Source organism: Fundulus heteroclitus, chromosome 20 (assembly GCF_011125445.2).
Source record: "Fundulus heteroclitus isolate FHET01 chromosome 20, MU-UCD_Fhet_4.1, whole genome shotgun sequence".
NCBI classification, from domain to species: domain Eukaryota; kingdom Metazoa; phylum Chordata; class Actinopteri; order Cyprinodontiformes; family Fundulidae; genus Fundulus; species Fundulus heteroclitus.
The window spans coordinates 15,961,560-15,984,479 of NC_046380.1; the positions used below are offsets into that span (position 1 = coordinate 15,961,560).

At 38.1% G+C, this 22,920-nt stretch overlaps 1 protein-coding gene across 1 annotated transcript in view; it reads left to right on the forward strand.

The window, feature by feature from the left end:
- The first annotated feature begins 22,038 nt into the window (after positions 1 to 22,038).
- Positions 22,039 to 22,920, forward strand: part of poc1a (POC1 centriolar protein A) — a 43,918-nt gene continuing 43,036 nt past the window's right edge. Inside the window, exon 1 of the mRNA XM_021319905.2 lies at positions 22,039 to 22,061. The gene's annotated coding sequence lies outside the window, so the exon portion shown is untranslated. The remainder of the gene's footprint in view (positions 22,062 to 22,920) is intronic.

A 22,920-nucleotide genomic window follows, 5' to 3' on the forward strand; every position in this document is an offset into this window, starting at 1 on the left:
AAACAGGTTCTCTGTCAGGATTGCCCTGTGTTTAGCTCTATCATTCTTTATGTTAACTCTGCCCTTATGTTATCACTTAATATCCCAATAAAATGCATTTTGCCAGGCCTTCAGAAACGGATCTTGTCTTTTAGTAATATAACAATATTCAATTCTGTTCAATTAATTTCTATTTATTTTGCACCAATTCAACACATGTCATCTCAAGGCACTTTACAAAGTCAAATTAAATCAAATCATACAGACAGATTGTTCCAAAAGTTTCCTATCTAAGGAAACCCAGGAGTAATTTATCAACTACTCTTAATAGTTGATAATTATACAATTTATATCACTACTTGTGACCAAAAAAGACTGAAGGAACCTGAAGTTGCAAGATCTGACAAATGTCTTCATACCTAAAACAGGTTGAGACACAGAGTGATGAAACAGCTTTCAAAACTGAAAGAAGAGGCAGAACCCTGAAGGAGGGAAGTTGCATTGAAAAAAAAGAAGAAGAAAAAGCAAAAGTTAAATAAAAAAATGTGTGTATTTATATAAACTATGATGATCTGTGGGACTTTTCTCCTTTACATAAGGAGGTATGAATGTCTTGAGTAAAGTCACACACATGACTAATGAAAAGTTGGATGATCAATAGTTGATTTATTAGGAAGATGGGAAAGTCTTCGAAATCGCACATAGCTCACACATTGTACAAATGACCTTAGAAAGAGTCACATGAAAACGGTGAACATCATAGTTTCATTTATTTGCTTGAGAATGTCATAATGAAAACAAAACAAAAATTGGACTAATCAGTGGACTATTTGGTACGTCTCTAACATATTCAAACCCTGGTGAGTTAAGGATGCTTAATTGTTGGAGTCTGAAGCAAAAACATCAACTGAGTAGGCCTGGGAGTAATTTTTACTCCCCACTTTAGAGGAAAACTCAATTTGGGAGTAAAATGTTTCACCCATACACTCATTTTTTTATACGCACACATATACAAACGAGAACAATCCCACGCACGTCAGTGGCTGCATTTCAAAATCCAGTGTTTGACGTTTTCATGTGATTTTTCAAATAATTCTTGGATGACACACTCATGAAGAATTCTTCGAGAAATCTGAAGCAGAAAAAAAAACCAGAAAGTTAAATAATTAAAATACTATACCAGACACATACACATTATGTAATGCGCACTTTGATCATTTCAAGGCCATCACAGGACATTTTACCTGAGGCTATGTTGCATCTGTGCATGTTCACACATCTTTTGGCTCACTGCTTCATCAAAATGTCAGACATTTTTTTGAGCTGGTGTGGGAAAGTCTCACTGAAGAAATTGCAATAGGAACCGTTTTGTTTACATCTTGTGGGATCTGACCTAAGCAGCTGAATTTCCATGGCTACTCATTCCTGCTCGGCTGCCAGCTCTCATGATCCAGACAAAAGCAAGAAGCAGCGAAGAGCGAGCCCACACCGGTTGTTAAAAGAGTCAAACAGTACTGACACCAAAGGCCTGGGCTGATCTGTTTAGTAGAAGGCTTTGCTTCAGAAATTCATTCAGTTTTTTCAAAGCTAAATGCTTCCTGGAGTTTACTTGATTGAGGAAAAGAACTTATGTGGCAGCTGAAAATTTTATTTTATTCCTATATTGACAATTTATTGTTTTAGCTCACAAATGGGGCTTTTCAGAGTGTTTGTGCTTACACAAAATGCATCACTTTTGGGTAAAAATTATTTGTCTGAAAACTGCAAAATTCACCGGCTTTCCATTTATCTGAGCAACATTTGCTACACTGATTATGCAAAAAGACCAATCATCATTGACTCATTATGACAAAAGAATGACATTTTACATACGGTACATACATAGTCACTTCCCCAACTAAAATATAGCTGTCACGCAAATATAGATTATTTTGGAAGCTTTGATCTGAATTCCTAGGATTAACCTAAGCACATTTTATACTTATATTTAGATGCTTCTTTATCAGATTAGAAGTAGCTTTTTAAATTAACAACATTTAGGTATTAAACACACTTTTCATTAAACCCATATTTCTGTCTTGGCTTTTTTAAATCTTTTATAGGTCTGATAAACTGTTCTTCTTTTAAATGTCTTTTTTTTCATTGGCTATATGTAGAAAATCATCATAATTAACCAAAGTAAAGGCCTGCAAACAACAATCTGTGTCTAATGTATCTATATAATATGTTTTACTTGGGTATTAAGTTACTGAAACAAGTGAACTTTTCAATGACATTGTAATTTGTAGAATATGACTGCGTAGTAAACTAGAGGTTACAGTGGCTTTTATGTTGTTGCTGTTGTAAATGAGAAAAAGTGTGATCATTTTGCTGAAAAGAATAGAAGCTCCACTAAGTGAAATACACTGGTATGCTTTAAATTTACCATTATGTTGATTATTTCAATGCTAAGAAATTAGTGAAAAGATATTAACTGAACCCCTTGAAAAAGCTCCCACCACAACACAGAAACCCAAGCCCTTAGAAACAAAGGGTCAAGGGGTGACAATAAAGGGAAAGTAGGTAACGTAGGTGAAGTCTTTGTTCCTATATATGTTCTTATAAGATCGATTGTGACTGTATAAAACTTTCCCTTACTAGCTGAATCTCTACCACCAGCACCTCCACCTCCCATCCTTTGGCATTTAATTCAGGAAGTGGCTTGACTATTTCTCTAAGAAATAGGGAAATACTAATGATCACTTCTTGCTAATTTCTTTTCATGTGTGACCTATGACCACATGTGCTGTGTAAGCAATTATAACCCTTTTATTTTGTACTTGTTGAGGAAGAACAATGGTGTAACGCCAAATGTACCCTAATAGATTAATACATAGATTTGAATGTTTTTACATTTCTGATTATGCATTGCAAATATGCAAAATAATTTGTATATAGTGGTCCAAAAGAAAAAAATAGTCATATTGCCATACCATTGATTACTATACCCATCTATTCAGAATATATCAATCTTTAAAAGGGACACATCATGCTAAATCCACTTGTTTCGCCCTTGAATACATTTTGTTGAGAACATGGAGTCCTTAGGAACGCTGAAAATTTTAACGTAGTCTCTCGAGGTGCTGCTTAGCTAGCTCTATATTCTGTTTGGGTCATATTTTTCAAGCCGTTCAGTTTTCTCTGTTTTCTGTTACGATTTTTGAACAATTACATCACAGTATTTTCTGCAGAGCTGCTACATAAGGTCATGGACTTCTGGCTTACCAGTTTCGCAAATCTGTCATTTTTAGTTTTCACTGTGATTTTGTAGTCCAAATTTAAGGATGATGGAGCTACAAATGAATGAGTCAAAATATTTGGTTGCTGGGTGTACAAACCCACACAGTTCATTACACCGTCCCCCAGCCTACCATTGTTATAGCCTACTATAACAATGGTTGCAGAGCTGTGTGGAGCTCTGCAACCTGGACGAGGGTGGGGTGTGTGAAGTGTGTCCTAGAGATTTAAAGAGATAGCACCGAAAAAAGCAAACATTTTGACTTACCCACTTCGTTGTAGATTCGGCATCCTTGAGCTTGGAACTCCACAGTGTTGTAGTCAAGTCACTATGCCTCGAGTCCGAGTCCAGGTTCGAGTCTCCAGTGTTCAAGTCCGAGTCAAGTCCAATTCATTAAAACAAATCCGAGTAGAGTCCGAGTCAAGTCCTCTTCTCATCCGCGTCGAGTCACTATTGATCAAGTCGAGTCTAAGTTCCGCACTAAAGTAAGCATAGCCTACATGTTTTTAAACTAAAAAAAAAAAATCCACACTCCACCACATTGCACTAATAATTTAGATATTAAAATCATACACCAAATAATATTCTAATGACATATTAAAATTATAGCCTAATGATATAAAAAAAAGTCGAGTCCTTTTCTCAATTTCCGAGTCAGAATGATCTGAATGTAGGAGTCCGAGTCCAAGTTCGAGTCATCAGTGCTCAAGTCCAAGTCAAGTCACGAGTCTCTAAATTTAGCTAATGACTCGGACTCGAGTTCGAGTCTCGAACTTGAGTACTACAACACTGGAATCCATGATCTTTTTCAGCAATTTAGAAGAAAATACTGTGACGTCATTGTTAGCAAAAACATAACAGAGAACAGAAAAAACTGAACGACTTGAAAAATGTTACCTAAAAAGAATATAAAGACACCTGCGTAGCTCCTGTAATGACTACATTAAAAATGTCTAGAGTCCTAGAGATTCCAAATACACAACAGAATGGTTTGTTATGGTTTTGGGTCAATTTTGGACTTTTCTGGGCTGTTTATTGTTTCGTTCCTCTCTCAGCCGATCAGCGCTGTCACATCCTAGTGACCACTCTGCACTGGATCAGCTCCACTTGCTGCCAGAACGTCTTGTCTTGCTATCTGGTCTGTTTACGCTGGAGAAACATTGTGTGGCTTCTATCAAGATTCTGTCTACGGCTTCTGGTCTTTCTGATTACATCTGTGAGTTCCTGTCCGGTCTGGTTCTGTTTGCCTGCCTCATCATCCACTATTCATCATTTCAATAAAGTTTTTAAAAACGTAACTGTGTTGGTTGAATATCAGGTTTGTACTTGTTAACAGTTCTATTTAAGGGCTAAAAAAGTGAATTATCCATGATATGTCCCCTTTTAAATATAATCGGACTTTGCTAATAACTTGTCTGACTGCAAATATGTTTGTCAACAATAATGTTGCACCATGGAATAGATCAGAAAACCTCAAACTATACACATTGTATATATTACATAAATTTCCTGTTCTTGTTCTTGCAAAAATAGTTTTTAAAGAAATACTACTTTATTTTTTTCTCATTTGGAGGACAAACAATGATGGGTTTTAAACTAAACATTCTAATAGATTCTTGTGGTAAAACACTTTAAGAATTTTTTTTATCTTTGCTATTTATTCCCAAAAAAACCCCACCATTTAATGATGGCATTAAATATAATAATTTTGTCAGAGTGACATTAGGCTGTAACTCTCCAAGAACTTTATTGGTTGAACTTTAGTTCACTTAATATTGACTGACAGAGTAAATCTTGTGCTAAGGGACAGAAGCGCCCACTTTCACACACATCATTGTTAGTCACTGAATGTTTCACTTAACAGGGAGGGAGAACGCTAACAGGAAACAAAATCAGGATTTGGTCAACTTTATCCTCTTCTACTAGCAGCGATCACCTTACAATAGTAGCACAATGTGCCATTTCTAATCATCTCTACTAATCTTCTCTCGGTTCTTTTGATACTGAGGCAACAATCAAGGCTCATTGCAGACCATTTCTCATAATCTTCTTACTGCTAAAACATTTTAGAGCTAAACAGACTCTTAATAACCTTTTGTTCTTTTGCTCATTAGATTGCTATGCACAGACAGTACTTTTTAATGCTTTGCTCACTAGTCTAGTGTCTATGACATAATTTTACCAGCAGCATTAGAGGTGTGTTTTGTGGGCTTGCTCAGTCATAAATATTCTCCACATAATACGACCCACCTAGAAACCCAGCTTTGGTCAGACATTAGGTGGTGATAGTCATTTCAGCTGGCCTTGTTCTGGCAGAGACAAACTCATTGCTGTATGCTAATATAGACTGACAGTGTGTTAACGAATGAGAAGGTGTTTGAAGGTGTGCCAAACTGAGACTAGAGAGGAATTTTGTAAAAAATGTTACAACAGAAAGAAAAAGAAACAGGTTTGACTTCCTGTGAAATGAGCCTCTTCTTTAGACTTCCAAGAGAGTTAAACTTTTTTGGTTTTATGCCATAAAACCCTGCAGACAGCTCAAGAAGCACAGGTCCATACTGTGAAGACACCTCAGATAGACAAGGTGTACCAAGATCCTGCACCATGCAAACATTTTCATTTCCAGTTTTAAAAGTTTTGTTACAGCTTCCTTTCATATCAGTGATTTAAATATGCTAATTTCATGGAAAGGAGTTCACAACAAATGTTGCAGATTATTTTCCTCCTCTGGTTTCCCTCTGAGATTACAGGAGGGCTGTTGCTCTGATCTCATCTTCCATTTCAAACACAGATCACTTCTCTGAGAACCCCACCCTACATTAATACCCAAAAAAGACACTCCAAGCATTTTGCTGGAAGGACTGAACACTCAGCTACAGGGTACACGCTCTATAAAAACTTTTACCTCCAATAGGAGACATGAAAGTTACAAAGTGTTTGTTGCTTTCTCTGTTTTTACTGTGCTGCAGATTTACACGGTCTGGACTTTAAATATTCTTGAAACAGTAAATATTCCAGTTTTCCTTCACACTAGGATCACCCCCATGACTTCAACCACAGAGCTCAACTGATTGAAAGCTGTGATCTGATCATATCTCATAGCAGCTCACTTCCTCATTACACAGGAAAGCAAGGCAGTAAGCTAGACAACTGGTTAAACAGCCTTCAGCACACCACAGTACCACAGATGTCCATGCAGATGGCCTTTAACTATCACACAGAGAGAGAGACGTCACCTTGTAACATCAAATCATGTCTTTTATTAAATTTCTGTCAACATCCACGCTGATGTGCCTTGCCGGTCGTCGGCCGCAGTATGAAAGTGGTTCAAACTCCATCAAGTTTCCAGATTTTGAACATTCCTGTCAGTTTTCAGGGAATTCCCAGAATTGCACCTGAGTTTGGAAAACAATACATCTCCTATTGGTAGCTTTCTTTGAAACATGATATGAGGTCATTCCAATGCCCACGTTCTCCGTCCTCGCTTCGCAGAATAAAAAGAGAAAGAGTTGTTTTGTTCAATACATGACAAATTATATGCTGCTCAATCATGCAGAACGTGGACTGTGAAAAGAAGAGATCAAAAAAATCCACATATTTAAAAGAAATTACGATTATGGACACCACCTTCACACTCTCTGAAGACAGTTGTTAAATCCAGTCTCTTTTTTTTTGGGTACCCTTGGCACCAACCTCTCTATCTGTCTGGCTGCTGCCGTCAAGGCCTTGATGACTGCTTGCCCTTGGGGCTTTCAGGCATGTTTCCAGAATGTCAGTAGAGGCCACGTGCCTTCATGCAGTGCCAGATTATAACCACACCGCACAATCTCTACAGTATGCACTCACCGCCCACTTTAATAGATGCTCTTGTTGGATTTACGCATCTAGTCATGGTGACGTCTTGCTAAACTTCAAACCGAGCCTCAGAAGGATGAAGAAATGGGATTTAATGGAAGATTTGGAGCAGATGGGCTTGTCTGAATATTTAAGAAACTTCTGGTTGACTAGGAAAGGCAATATGAGTTTAAATAAAAACTTGTTGCACACAACATAGGGGAAATACCATCATTAAAAAAAGGAAACTGGCTCTACAATTTGCATAGACTCACCAAAGTTGAACAAACTATGCATGGTCCTATGATTTTTCATTCAGATTGTCAGCAGCACAGGAGCACCACAGGGGACTGTACTCTCACCTGCCCTTTTCACTCTGTACAACTCAGACTTCCAGTACGATCAGAGTCTTGTCGTCTACAGGAACACTCAGATGACCTTACAGTTGTCGGGTGTGTCGCCGATAAACAGGGGGCTGGAGAGTGATTAGATAGCCTGCTAAACCTCTCATCTCCTTCCTCTGTTGACAGGTGGTAATGGCTCAGGGATAAATATACTACCTGTCCTAGAGACCAAGCTGTTTTCAGACGATCCAAAAAAGTTCTGCTTAAGGACTCTAGACTTATATTTCACAGTATAATTCGTCCCAGTATGCAAAGCAACCTTGTCGTATTTTGCCATTTTGCACGAAATGTACAGTTTTGAGCTTTTCCAGGATGCTTTTAACCTCTGGTTCACTCCCCTGGGATGTCTCCTGGTGATCAGACATAGGTACTGCATTCTGCTGGGATAAAACTGTTTTAGTATCACAGTCTGCTTCTTGTTGGATTCAAGTTTGATGGATTTCCCTCCAATGGGCCACCCTTCAACAAAGCTGATTGGTTGTATCTCAGCCTGCTGTATAAGAGGTTTTATGGATGTCTTTCCTGTGGCAGTGACCCAAGTGTTTTCCTTCTTTGGGATTGGGGTTGAAGTAGATCTGATTATCGGCCAGTCTGTGAAATCCAAACTCTCTGAGGGTTTCGGATCAGGTCTCTCACTTGGCTTCGTCCCCAGACAGTTCCAGGAAGAACTAACATATGTTGGTTTCACACAGTACCCCTGTTTCTGTCTGGTGGTGGTTAATCGTGTGTCTGTCATTCTTTTCTTGGCTTTTGACGACAGTTTTGTGTCAAACCCCACAGCACCCATTTATCTCTATATTTACTCTTACCCTCTGTAGTTGTGTTTCTAATAAAGCAATCCACTGTAACGGTCCTTGTAATTTGTCCAATTAATCAAATAAAAAAAAATAAAAAGGTGGAAAAGCAGATCAGACAGCAGCTTGCCTCTCCAGCTGTCAGCTATAATCTTTGATAGTTGGATATTTTTGTATTGGCTCATGTTTGGTTCCTTGAGCATACCAGCCTTCACAGGTATTGTTTCTGACCGTGTTCATTTTTTGATGATCACTGTGAACCCATCTTCTGATGACTGCTTCCAGCGTTATAAAGCATAGTGCCACAAAGCTCAAATTTTACAGTAATCCAGTGGCCTCACCATGCAATCTCAATCTATTAGAGCACCTTTAGGTGGCGAGATGGGGAAAAAAACTCTTTGTTTGACCCTCTTAAAAGAGTGCAGTTTGGGTCATTTCATCCATTTAAAAGTTTGAAAATACGTACCAGTTTTATTTGTTTATTTTACTTACATTACTGCACATTATCCTAATGCACAGGACAGCATTTTAAAGAGAAGTCCAGTCCTGCAATGAACCGGTGACCTGTCCTGAGTGTGTCAAGATCTCGGCCAATGGCAGCTGGAGATTAGCTTTAGAAATACCTTCTAAAAGGAGAGTGAACCTCTAATCTCAGTATTAGTGTTGCTTCCCTAAAGTCATTTTGTTTATGTTGGAAAACTTTGGCTCACACTGAAAATACTGACCTATAATTGCTCAATAAGAATCTATATTACACTTCCTATACAATCAAATGAGGCAAAGTAAAACACATGCAACAAATGCCCAAAAAGCATAAAAGAAACATAACAAACTAGTATTGATGCAAAACATTTGATATTTCAGAACTTCAACGTGAAACATGTGTTATGACACCAAGAACATACAATACTCAAAAATACACTGTTCACAAATTTAAAAAAAGGCCATAACTGAAAATGAAAAGAAAATGTTTAAAAAATGGCTCAGATTGTTTTGTTTCTTTGTTTGTTTTTCCTTCTAGAATTCCAGAAGGGATTTTCAAAGCTGTGGGGCTTAGTTGGGTACAACCAAGGGCATCCTGTTCATCAGACTTCATACAACAACAGAGCTTCTTTAGTGAGAAATTTCTCCGGATCCACTGTGAGAGAGACGGCTACAGGAGATCCTTCCTGCTTGCAGCCATTTACAACTCATTAGAAAGAAACTCCGATAACATGAGTTTTACCAACATTTAATTTCCCATTGGGATTAAGAATGTATCTTTTTTTATTAAATGTAATAAGAAAAATGAATAAGTAAATACACAGTAAATTCATAATGTTATTTTCACACATTAAGTATAAAAATGTATCCTTAATTCAAAATGTGTCTGAAAAAGTGTTGAGCACAAATGTATTAGTTGTAGCTGCTGTGGAGCAGACTGCAATTTCACATGTTACAGTTTCTGCTGTTTCCTGGTTTGAAGTTAACATTAAAGTGTAATCCTGCTTATAAAGTTATCCCTCAAGCTATTTTACATTTTAGGATCTAACTTTAAATATTTAGTGTGGGTGTAACTGTGCATGTGCCATAGGCTTGTGAATGTCAGACTCCACTCCAGACTCCCAATGGTAGTTGGAAAGCCTTCACACAGACGCCAAATGAGAGCCAATACCACTATGTTTATATATGAGTGTTAAGTGTATGGCTCTCCTGACAGGAATTCAATATATCTAGGCCTAGAATGGGTGAAGGATGATTTCGTGACCTATCTGCTTGCACATTACTAAAAACTGTTAAAAACCCACCTTAAAAGTCAAGAGGGAAACAGTAGCATGAGAGTCTTTGTGTCTCACATGCAAAAGGCTCTACAATTTGGCCAAATTCAAAAACTAGACACACACACACATTTTATACAGTAGACTGACAAGAAAAGGGGTTTGAGAGAGGGGGTAAGACACGCAGCAAAGGACCTCAGGCCGAAATCGAACCCGGGTCAGCCACGTCAAGGACTAAGGCCTCCGTAAATAGGTCATGCTCTCTACCCCTGTGCCATCGGAGCAGACCCCTGTTTCAACAAACTTCTTAAAATTTTCAATAAAAGATAGCTGCCTCCATTGAAACAGCAAACTGGTTAGGGGTTAGTGATAGGGTTAGGAAATATTATTAGGAAATATTATGCATTCTTTTGCTAGAGATGTCATCAAAATGCAACAAATTGCAGATCCCGTCTTTAAATTATTGTCTTTCCCTCGATAAATACGGCAGATGGGTTGAGAATAATTGGACTTGACAAAACTAATTAAGGAAAGGTTGACTCTCTTTCCTGAATGAGGATTATAAATATATCATGCATACGTTTCACCATAGATGTCATCAAAATGCATAACTGCTGATCTTTTGCTTAAAAGTTGTTAGTTGTGGACCGGAATTTCAGAGCAATTCGGCGACGTAGGTAGGAAACGTCACTTCCTTTTAGTCGTCTTTCTGAGACAGAACACATTGAAATATTTGGCTAAACTAGTGAATGAAAGATTGTCTACCTTCCCTGGATGAAGATTATGAAAATAATATACATACTTCTTGCTAGAAATGTCTTTAAAATGCATGTAAACACAGTTGATTTGCTTAAATGTTTAATATAGGCTGGGTTGCAATAATATTCTGTGAGGGCACTACCGACGTCAAATAATGACGAGAAGGGGTTCCCCCCCCCACCCGTGCCTCAACTTGTGACTCTGAGAGAACCTGACCAACGTCAAGATATGATGAGTCGGGAGTGACAGTGTGTTGCAAGATCCAGATTTATGACTGATGGCATGCAAATTGTTGTCTGTAAGTAGTCAGTAGAAACGGATGAGTGCTGTATTTCTAAAATACCTTTGCCCTTAGCTCTTCAGACCTTTAAATAAAAGAAGATCAAACAATTTTGAAAGTATCTGGAAACCACTATATGGCGGCCAAAACTGGACTATACCCCACCCCACCCCCCACACCACGCAGTGTATCTGCTGAATTTCAGAAAGGCCAATATGTCCCAATTCTGCTTTTATAATAAAAGCCTTCATAGTGTACATGTTCAGAAACTAAGCCCCATGGCAACCGCTTTTTGGGCTTGCTCCTGCAAAATTTTCTCTTGCAGCTTTTGGACTTGGGGTGTGAGTTAAGAAGGGAAAAGGTGAACAACCATCCGGCTCTTCCACAGAAAATCACCCGTGGTCAGTCAGTTTTCTAATGAATTGCTGTACCATGACACCCGTGGTCTGACCTCAGAGGTACCATGACTTATTTCTAAATCTTGGTGTTCTTGGGAGAAGTCCCTCCGTGACTAAAAAATAATGCAGAAAGAGGATGGACACTTCTGAATTTGTACACCATCTGTACTTGACAAAGATAAAAACGGTTAAACAAATGCTAAAATTATTTGCGCTACAACAAAACTAGCAAATATTTGTGGCTTTAAATACCAAAGTAATGTTCTGCTTTATAATTTTGATTGTGCTAAACTGAAGGACTTTTTGGGTTTTAATTGTTGTGTTAAATGTTACATTTTATCTCATTGCATATAAAAAAAGAGACAACAATTGAAAGTTGTTTGCATGAGTTGTCTGAATAAAGAGCACACACCCCTGATACTAACTGTAAAGCTTGGTAATGAGGAATGATAATTTGGGCTTGTTTTGTAGAAACAAGAAAAGAGCACTTTTCCACCACTGAGCTGACTGTGAACTACTCTGTGTATTCTACAATATCAACCCTGTTGTTGGTCCCCTTAAGTTTTTGCAACAAGAGCAATGATTAAACCACTAACCAGAAGTGGGCAGAGTAGCCAAAAATTGTTCTCAAGTAAGAGTAGCACTACTTCAACATATTTTTACTCACGTAAAAGTAAAAAGTCGTCAGCCAAGAAATTACTCAAGTAAGAGTAAAAAAGTATTCAGTAAGAAGGTTCCTCAGTACTGAGTAATTAATCATAACATCTGATTATTTAATTTTTAAAAAATAGGTAATAGGAAAGACAAAACATAAGGTTATGAGCAAATTCTGGTATTTTAAAAACAAAAGAAACACTTTTCTAAATCATTGTTTCAACATTAAACCTGAAAGCAATACTTGCAGCAGTTAATGTTTAAACAGTGTGTTAGAACAGTGCAACGTACTTCCAGTGACAATATCTACTGTTTTCTGTATGTTCATTTGACCTCCAAATGGCTCAATGAGTTCATAACAAAGAGTGTGTACAACTAAGAAGTCTCACTTTAACATAAACTCAAGGGTTTTGTCTCTGTGGTGCATTTTTGGTTAAAACAAATCAGTTCTTTATCCATGAAGTTATTCACAGTGGATAGAGTGGCCAGAAATTTTACTCAAGTAAGAGTAGCGCTACATGAGTAATAATATGACTCGGGTAAAAGTACAGTGCGGTAAAAATACTCCTAAAAGTACATTTTGTTCAAAAAGTTACTAAAGTAAATGTAAGTGAGTAAGTGTTACTAGCCACCTCTGCCACTAACAGGCAAATCTAAAACAGATTGACTTTTTTTTAAAAAAGAGTTATGTTGCAATGATCAGTCAAAACGGTTACCACGTCCTGACTTACATTTATGCTGGGACCTCAATAAAGTTGCACTTACACCGTAAAAAAAATAAAATTAAAAAAATGCGGGCCAGAACTCCTCTTTATGAGTCGTAATAAAGGCAAGACAGAACAAGACTTGGGTATTTCTTCTGATGGTGGTGCAACTTGCTGATATGTGGGGTGTGCTTTGTTTGCAGCACACTGCCTTTACCAGTTAGCCTTTTTTGTTAAATAAATCTAACATACTGCGTTGCGTGCTGTTGTTTTTCATTTGGAGTTATCTTTACTGCATTTTAAGGACCTGAAAAGATCTTTATTATATCCTGACAGACAAACCCTTTAAATTAAGGGAAGGTGCATTTTAGGATAACTGTGCGTAATCTTACGGTCATTCCTTGGTAACTTATTGAAGCCAATGCCCTTAAGTCTTTTTATATTACCTGAACTCATTCTCACCTTTGTTGTTTTGTGTTGACTAATTACCTGCTGGCCAGCCCATGAAAGGAAATGCTATCAATAGTTGTCTGGAATCCACACTGACAGGCTTTGTTTGTCCACCGCTGATTCTTTGAAAAACTTCAACCATTTCCTCCTAGGCTTACTGGAAGACTAGACCAGAATGAATCTCTGATTGGCTGCTTAGCGCTAACCACAAGTCCTGCAAAAGCTGAGGGAAGGAGAATTATATCACCAGTTAGTTTTCTGCACGATGGCTGATATTCTCACAGTAAAAACAACATAGCTTGCAAAGAAAAGGGTACATTGTTAACATTTTTACTTTACAGATAAAAATCAGAAAAGTGTGTTGTGCATTTATACTCAGCAAGTCTTTCTCCGATGCACCTAAATAAGTCTAGCCCAACCAAAATTTTGTAAATGGAATTTAATCTCTGAATAAATCCAGGTGTTCTGTGATGGCCTTGGAGGTTTATTATGGAACATTAATGAAAAAAACGGCAACATGTCGCCAAGCCTCGAAAATGTTTAATGCGGGGTAAGGTTTTTAAAACGTTATGCAGACTTATTTGCAAAAATGCTATGGCTGGTTGTAAAGTAACACTGCAGAGTACTTAGAAAAAAACACCACCCCCCACTATAAAAAGAAATTGTTATCAAAGAAGCAGCTGAGAGGTCAGTGGTGGCTCTGGAGGAGCTGCCGAGAATCTATAAAGCAAAACTATAGGTTGTGAACTCCACAAATCTAGCAGTTATATACAGTAAGATTGGCAAAATTGCTGTATTGTTGAAAGAAAATCAAGTCTCTCTGCTGGTTGTCACACACCATGTAGGTGGATGGGTAAAAGATCTAGTCAGATGAAAAAAAAAAAGTTAAGAAATAGTGGTGTCAGCATCATGGTGTGGGATGCCTTGCTTCAGCAGGTCATGAATGCTGATGAGAACTGATGAGCAGGTGGATGGAGTTAAATACTTGATAGTCCTGGAAGAAAAGCTGATACAGCCTGCAAAGGGCTTGAGACCGGATTGGCGGAGGTTTATCTTAAAGCAGGGAAAAAACCCTAAAGCGAAAACTGGAGCTGCAAGGGGATGGTTTGGTTTTAAAGCGTGCTCATTTAATTGTTTAGATGCTGTAGCGCTGGTAGAGATATACCCTAAAACACTTGCAGACGTAATCCTGGTAAATGTTATTCTACCAAAATATTAAATCAGGAAGCTGATTTCAAATGCACAGCACAAATTAAAAAGTTTAACATCTGAGTACTTAAAATTCACAATGTAGACCTAAAGCTTAATCATGCAGCTCTGATTTTTAAGATTGCATGAGAATTTATTTTCATAATGACCAGGCCTCCTCTGATTTCCCCTTAGTCCTGAGATGAACTTAGAGACTGATTTAATCCTTTAAAGTGATTAGATCCTATTATAGGGGCCTTATCAAGACGTCACTGAAGAATAAATGTAATTCGGCTTTATTTAGGCAGCCAAGAACCTTAAAAGTCTGATCAGCGTTGAGGGAGACAAACACACAAGGAACTTAAGAGTCAATGATGAACACAGACTGGCCCATATTCCCGGCTCACCATGAGAACATTACTGCTCCTCTTTTGTCTTTCATGTCTTTTGTCTTTGGTTAAAAAAAAAAATCTTTGGGTTGTCAAAGCCACAACGGTATTACATTACATACATTTTATACTGATTTATCTAAATGTATTTTTAGTATGCAGATATGTAAATTCCCTTTATTAAGGTAGTTCTGCAATGCAATTTCAAATGATTTGCGTAGCATTAATCAAACTTTAATAGTAATCCATGGAAAGGTAATTTATATGGAAAGGCTTTCAGCAGTTTTTCTTTGCTTTCGTTTGGTATGGGGTTATTGGGATGAATGTCAGCAGTGTGAGCAAACTGCTCTACTTGGAAAGGGGATCTCCTAACTCCCACAGTTGTTTGAAAGTTTTCCACTTATTACAACATCTCACTCTCCAACATGTGACGGAGACTTTGACTCCGTCTAAAGAAGTCAGGCGAGGAACAAGGATGTCTAAAAGTAGCATACCATAAAGGGCGTTCCTTCCGCTAAAGTACTTTTGTTATCTTGGCTGGAGTTGCTGTCATTCCTCTCTCTATGTTGTCATCTTTTTGTTACCAGACTCTTTTATTTATCATGCTAAAAAGGTAATAACACCTGTCCTCATTTATTAAGCTTTAGGACCAGAAGGTTTTTCCCGCTCTGTGTTCTTGAGACAGACAGAGTTCTGTTGTAATCTCAGGACATAATGTATGTTTGTGTGCGTGACTCCGAACTCTGATGAGCAGATAACAGCCCCTCTTGGATGATCCAGGCGTTCCTTTTCCTCTCTTGGAGCCAACGAAAGCACTCCCCTTCCTACGTGATTGTAGACCGTCAGATTAAAAAAAAAAACATTGCCTCCAAAGACAATACTTCCATCCTGCAAAAACCACTATACTGCACTTCGTGAGTCCTCTGTTGACTTTGTAGGTGTGTGTGTGTGTGTGTGTGTGTGTGTGTGTGTGTGTGTGTGTGTGTGTGTGTGTGTGTGTGGGACCTTATAAATGAATAACATCATGACTTCACTTTTCTTCTGTCACTGCATTGTTGTCCTTGCAGATAAAAGGCTGTCTGGTAAACAATAGAAAGCCTCTAAACCTTCAGCCTCACGCTTGGACAGTAAAACACCATAAATGGGGTCGCACCTGTTTGTGATGGTCTTCATCTTACTGGAATGAATTGCATTTATGTCACAGTGAATAATTCACTGAATCCCGTATCTGTTAGTAGAGGTAGTAATGGGTGCTTTATGATGCTAAGTGTTCACTTAGACATTCAACAAATGTATTTCCTCCACCTTATCAAAGCCGTATTCTCTAGGACATTTATATTCTTTCTAAACCTGCTATTAAAAGAAGAAAACTGTGACTCAGACAGGTTTTACAACATGAAGCTAGTTTTGGGAAACATGCCAAGATGAGGCAAATAGACCCAGAGAAATTTTGCTATTTTTCTGGGATTATAGAAATATGTAAACGTCTCTTCTGGCAGAACCAAACCCAATAATGGTGCAATCACACATGAAAAACTATTGTTTGGGCTATTATACAATCCTAAACCCGGGCCAAATGTGACCGATCCAGCACTGGCTTGATTTAACACAACATAGTAAATTTACCTCAGCATGCTGGGTTGGGTTTTCAACACAAGTGAGACAAAGTGACTGACGCCTAACATTAATACTACCAAAGAGCGTATTGGAAATTATAACCTATGAAACGCAGTACTAAACAAGCAGTGTGTGGGCTAACTGAATGATTTTGATCCATTCATCCACTCATGACAGGGATGGAAAGATCCAGCAGGAGCTTCTGGTGGTAAACAGAATATTCTACCCTGATCGCTGCAGAGGGGAAACTTTGTACAAATTATGATCCTCATTCTAAAAACCCACCACACCACAGCCCCATTTTAAGTTAATCCATCAACCACCAGCTGCCAAAGCTCTGTTAATATTTTTTGTGTCAAAGCTTTGTTGTTGAGCATTTGACAACCCTGTTTTCCTTTTTACTAGCAAGCTAACAATTAAACCATTTCACATAATGCCTTTTGCTTGAACCTCACAAAATGAACCTCACACTGCTTATTAAACAAATAACAGTAAACAGATGCTTTCAAAAGTTTTTATACCTTTTCATACCTCTTGAAGTTTTCATTTCATTTTGTCCAACAACAACCATGAACTTCATTGTATTTCAATAGGATTTTTTCCCAATGATTTTTTCATTGGGAAAAAATCATTGGGAAAAAATCTAAGATGACAAGCAAAGATGACAACCATACAGTCATCTTTGCTTGTTTATACTCCTCCACCACCAACAGTGCGTCTTCACATAGAAGATAGACAGGGAAACTGCGCAAGGCTAACAGTTTGTCCCCTTTCTGCTTCTGAAATCAGAAATAGCGACGCAACATGGCACCTTCCAGTGGGTGCCCCGACACCTATGTTATAATAAACTAGTTATGAGAACGCTTTCATTTTGATGTGAGGTTATTAGATTTTGCCAGAATATGTCTTTATAAAAGCAATACTTGATATTTGCAAATTAAAAGCCAATTTAGTTACACACTGTCCCTTTAAAGTTTTGAACTCAACAGTTTCTGCCTGTTTAAATGCTCTTGGGAGCCCCCTTCAGGCCTGGGGGCCCTAGGTATTAGCTTAGTTTGCTGATGGCTCAACACAAAACAAAATATTGCCTGTTTACATTGACTCAATGAACAATCCTTTGGATAAACTTTGAATATTGAGCGCAAGCCTGTGCTCCTTGGCAGGTAAAATGTTAGTTTTATCTTTTATAGTGAACAATCTCGTTCTTTAGTGTGAACTAAAGTCAATAAAACAACCCTTTGACATTATCAGTATTTTCAAGCATAATTTTACCATTGTAACATTTGCTGCTGCTATGTCTAGTTGTTTTGTTTTCTTGTGAGTATCAACTATTGATCACCCCTTCACATTTTCCTCTGATAATTATTTAGCAAATGAGCCCCCAAAAAAAGCACGTTACTTTGACCAAACAGTTTGAATTTGCATTTAAAAGCATGATGTGTTTCTTTCAATATACAAAAAAGTAGTCTTGGAGAGACATGCGTATTCCTACAGCGACACATTTCTAAATTTTATACTGCAGAAGACATTTGCTGAGGTCTGATCTGGTCAGTGTTTCATGACAAGAGCAAAGAAATCTCTTCAGATTTCTTCTCTAATGCATCCCCCCCCCCCCCCCACCTGACCCTAGACAGATGTATTTCGCTCCGCCTAGCTCCACTCATCCTTCTGGAACAGATCCATAGGAATGGCGTTTCAGAAGGCTGGGCCTTATCAAAAATCCTTGCATATGATTGGATAAGCCACTTCTCTGTCATCTTTATCGGCGTGCTATTTAAACCACTCACACCAAAGCTAACCCGTGACGCTGATGAGACCGACGCAGGAAAAAACTAAACTTTTTTCTTTTTTTTTAAATTTGTTTGCGGCAAAGCGCCACGGGTCGGAGTCGATCCCGGGCCGACCGCGTTGAGGACTAAAGGCCTCCTAACATAGTTTGCGCTAACCGCTCCGCCACGGGCGCACCCCGGAAAACAAAACATGCCAAATCCGGTCGGGAGAAGGGCAAAAACATGGTTTCCACCAACAAAAGCCTTCAGAGGCGTTCTCTGATGTTCCTTTAATGAAACAATATTAGGTAGATTGGACAACACGGAAGAAATAGCAGCATCAATGTTAACGCTTGCTTCCTCGATGCGAGCCGCCATTGTTGTCTGAATTAAAACAGTCGCACATCACGGTCGCTTCTCCACTACGTCACATCTATGAAACTCCAGCCCTGCATCCTTATTGGCTGGACAATAAAATTGGTTGGAGAAATCACTCTCTATGGGAGAGGTCCCAGATGGATGTGAGTGAAGCTAGGCGGAGTGATATCAATCTGGCTAGGGTCAGGTTACCCCCCCCCCCCCCCCCCACACACACACACACAAAATACAAGACAATCTGAGACCCAGTGTATCCAAATGTGTGAATTCTGCACCAGCAATCTACACACGGCACTTAAACAGAAAGACATTTCATAAAATTTTTGTTTGTCTGCATAAAGCAGTTGATTCAAATGGCTGAGAGGTATAGTATTGACCTAAATCTAAACTAGAAATAACACCAGAAGTTCGAGACACGTGAAATAAATAGCAGGACTGAAAAAGAGAAGACATTAAAGAGATGTTCTCTATGGATTATTGAAAGGCCGGCAACTTTCTGGAACCATCTTAGACAAAATAAAAAGTTTTTATCCTTATCTTATCTTTAAATAGATAGATGTTTGTTCTCTCTCTCCGACTACTTGGGAAAATGTCAACATGGCATGCCTGCAATAAGAGAGGGATGTAATGGTACTTTATCTTATTTAAGATGCTATGGGGAATGAAGGAAACATGTGAATTTATGATTGTTTTTCTTTAGGTTGTGTAAGAGCGTTGTGTCACATCAGTAGTTGTTGTGATAAACTAATTACAAAAAATACAATACTCTCACCAAGACATAAAACACGTGGTATAGAATTTAGTGGAGATGGGATCATTCAGAATTTCACTATTTTACACATTTAAGGGTAAAGGTTGAAGAAGCTTTTTTCTTGTCCCCTTACAGCCTTAATACGGTTGTTTCTGATAACTTTCGGTTGATCAGATGTGAGAGATCAAGCTTTTCTTGCAGACAAAATTGAGATTAACTCAGTACAAAGAGAGCATGATTTCAGCTTGCATTTAGGAGACGTAAAACAGGCATGTGAGATTGGACAACTTAGAAACTCCCTTTTCTGCTTGCCATTGACTAGCTGCACCTAATGGGTTTAATAAAAAGGCACTTTTTTTTTTATCGCTGCCGGCTGTGGTAGCTTTTCTGTACAGAGAGCCATTATTTTAGGTTGCAAAATGTGGCAATGACTTAGCAGTTTTTTGCATTCCCCTTTCAAATCTCCAAACCTTTATGCACAGATACAAACAAACAAATTAGAGCTTTGAATTTTAAGGCCATGTAGGATACAATATAGACATGAGCATCACAAAATTAATCTTTCTGGCACATTATTGCAATATGCATCACCGTATATCGATAGCACACATGGAACAATAATATTGTCATAGATTTGTTACCTTTGTCAGAATCTGTGGGCAAAATCACAAAGGAAACAGCCTTGTGGATAAATACACAGTCAGGAACGTAAACCTTTCATTATTTCCGGACGTGAACTCTGACATTACATAAGAGTTTGACTGAGGGCACTTATAATAGAGGTGAACGAGGAACTTACAGGGCGGCAGGAGCCTTTGGCATTAATCACAATAATCCACCCTGATCTCTGCTGAGTAGAAACTCCGGACAAAACATAAAGATCATTCTAGAAACCCAAAATAACGTGTGTGTGTGTTTTTTTATTTAATAAACAATTCATCAGTTTTCTATACCTGCTCAATCCATGGAGGGTTGTGGGGGATTGATTTCTCTATTAATCAGTAGGCAACAGGCAAGGTACACGCTGGACCGGTCGCCACAGAGGCAAACAACTATGCAAAAGTAACCAAGGGCAGTTTGAAGTGGCCAGTTTTCTTTGCATGCATGTCTTTGAATGGTGCGAGAAAACCAGAGTACCGTGAGAGAATCCACGCATGCAAAGAAAGAACGTACAAACTTCACAGAGAAAGGCCACAGCTGGGATTTGAACCCAGGACCTTCAGGATGCAAGGCAACAGTCCCAACAAATGCTTCTTTGTTTGAAACCTTCAAGTGAAAACTCTCAGCTTCAAATGAAGAAAGACTTCTGAAGATTGAAGATTGACAGTCTTTTTTTTTTTCAAGAAAAGTTATTTTTTTAGCCCTAGTTAATGACAGAGAAAACAAAAACAAAGCAGAGCTGCAGATCATGTACAAATTCCTCTCCAGCTGAGTGAGCTCAGAGGTCTTTGTATTTCCTCATTCATGAAACGCATAGTTGTATCTAAATATAAACCACTGCTCTAGTCCCGCATTGTTGTGACGGTAGGATTCAGGTCCAAAAACTGCGAAACAATGAAGCTTTTGAAGGCTTTCTGGCTTGAAAGGGTATTATGGAGTTACAACGTGCTTTTAAAGACCCAATGAGGAAGGATGTTGTGAAGTGTTTTACTTCTGCAAGCAAAATAAAAAAAAAAAAGATCCACCTTCATGCTCGTTTGCATAAAGGTCCAACAAGTGATCCACCTGTTTTTGCATAAAATATGTATTCATTGGGAGTGTAGGGAGTCTGGGCCTCCCTACTGAAGCTGCTACCCCGGACCGACCCCGGTAAGCGGACGAAACGGACGGCCAAGGAATAAAATCACAGAAGCTCCAGAGAAAGTAAACCTTACAAGGGAGATAAGATAAGAGGCTTTTGGAAGCAACAGTCATAAATGTGTGAAGCACTCCCACAGATTACACTTTCTAGAAGCTCCTCCAAAATGAAAACGGAAATTTGTTCATGAACACAGCCTAGAATAGGACCAAAAAAATAACATGGCTACTGAATGAGGAAGGATTCCTGTTCGTTCTCTTCCAACTTCCTTCTCAGAAAAAGTTTTATTTTAGAAGCATTCCAGGGATCGGATGAGAACTATTAACTGCAATAGATTAACTCATGGGTGTGCCTCACACAGATTATCTAGGGTCTGTCCACTTTACTGTAACTCAAATGTGAGTCTGGATGGGGGATTAATAAGTATTTTGATGATAGAGGTATGTGTGTGTGGGGGGGCATGAATAACCAGGAAACATAATCACTGAGCATATGGTCTGTAGGTGGATCAGAATTAAGAAAAAAGAATGGTCAATATACTAATAATACAGGATTTCTGAGCAACTGCAATGATTTAAAAATGTGTCTACGTAAAACAATGTGTCACACACCTTGTATGCAAGTTAGTAATGGCCCTACAATGTGAGTTTGTAAAAAAAAAAAAAAAAACTAAAGGGAAAAAAACAATAAGGTAAAATAACTCCTGGATTAGTAGATGGTGTGCTTGGTAGTTGCCAGATAAGATTCTAAAAATAATAAATCATGAAAAACAACATAATTATAGACAGTAAAGCCACATAACTATGGTGTAAAAAGTGTGACTTCTGAAGTATTTGTGACAAGTCAACCTTACAGCTTTAACAGCCCACAAGAGGATCTGGGTAAAGTATATGTTACAGTGAAAAGGATGATTTTGGTGGTCATAGCATATGACCTACTCAAGGCAGCTGAGACATAAAGCCATAAGGGGGAATACTTTTTTAAAAAGGTTTTTCCCAAACTTCATAAGCGCTCGAAAAATGGGATTAGCAACACCTACTGACTTTTTCCCAAAAGTGTCTTTATTAAATAGTTACATTTAAATAGTTACATTTATGTAGCCTTTTTTTTTTTATTTAAACCTTTTAAACTTCAAGTCATAGGACCTATATTCACTAATGTTACCTCTGTGTACGTCATGGTAACAACTTTTCGAACATTTCTGAGAAAATACAAACCAGACGTTTTGATTTCTCTAATGTGAGTGAGATGTGAATTTACTGTATGTAGTTATGGTTCTTTTGTATTTGAAATTTGTATATGTGCAACACAATATTTTTCTTTTAAATGGAATAATTCCACAACCTGAGAATTTAAAAAATGCCTTTACTGATGTAAAAATAAAAAGGTATGCAGCGTTTTTCTTATTTTAGGCTCTCTGCCAGCCTAATCTCTCGTTTAGAAGACATAAAAACTTACATGAGTAACATATGGCAGCCTGTGTTATTTCATGCGTCAATAACAATCATCTTTAAAAATAAATAACTAAAATAAATAAATCGTATCTGGTTATCATTTAATGGACTATACATTGTTTGTTGCTTGGTCAAATTCATGTGAACTGTTTTACCCAAATTTGCAAGTATGAAAATATGTTACTATGCCATTTTACTTTACATCTTTCGTCCCACGTCTTCCTGTTTGAAAACTGACCTGTGGTCTGATCTCTGTCAAAGAAATGTTCAGAGGAAAAAATATATC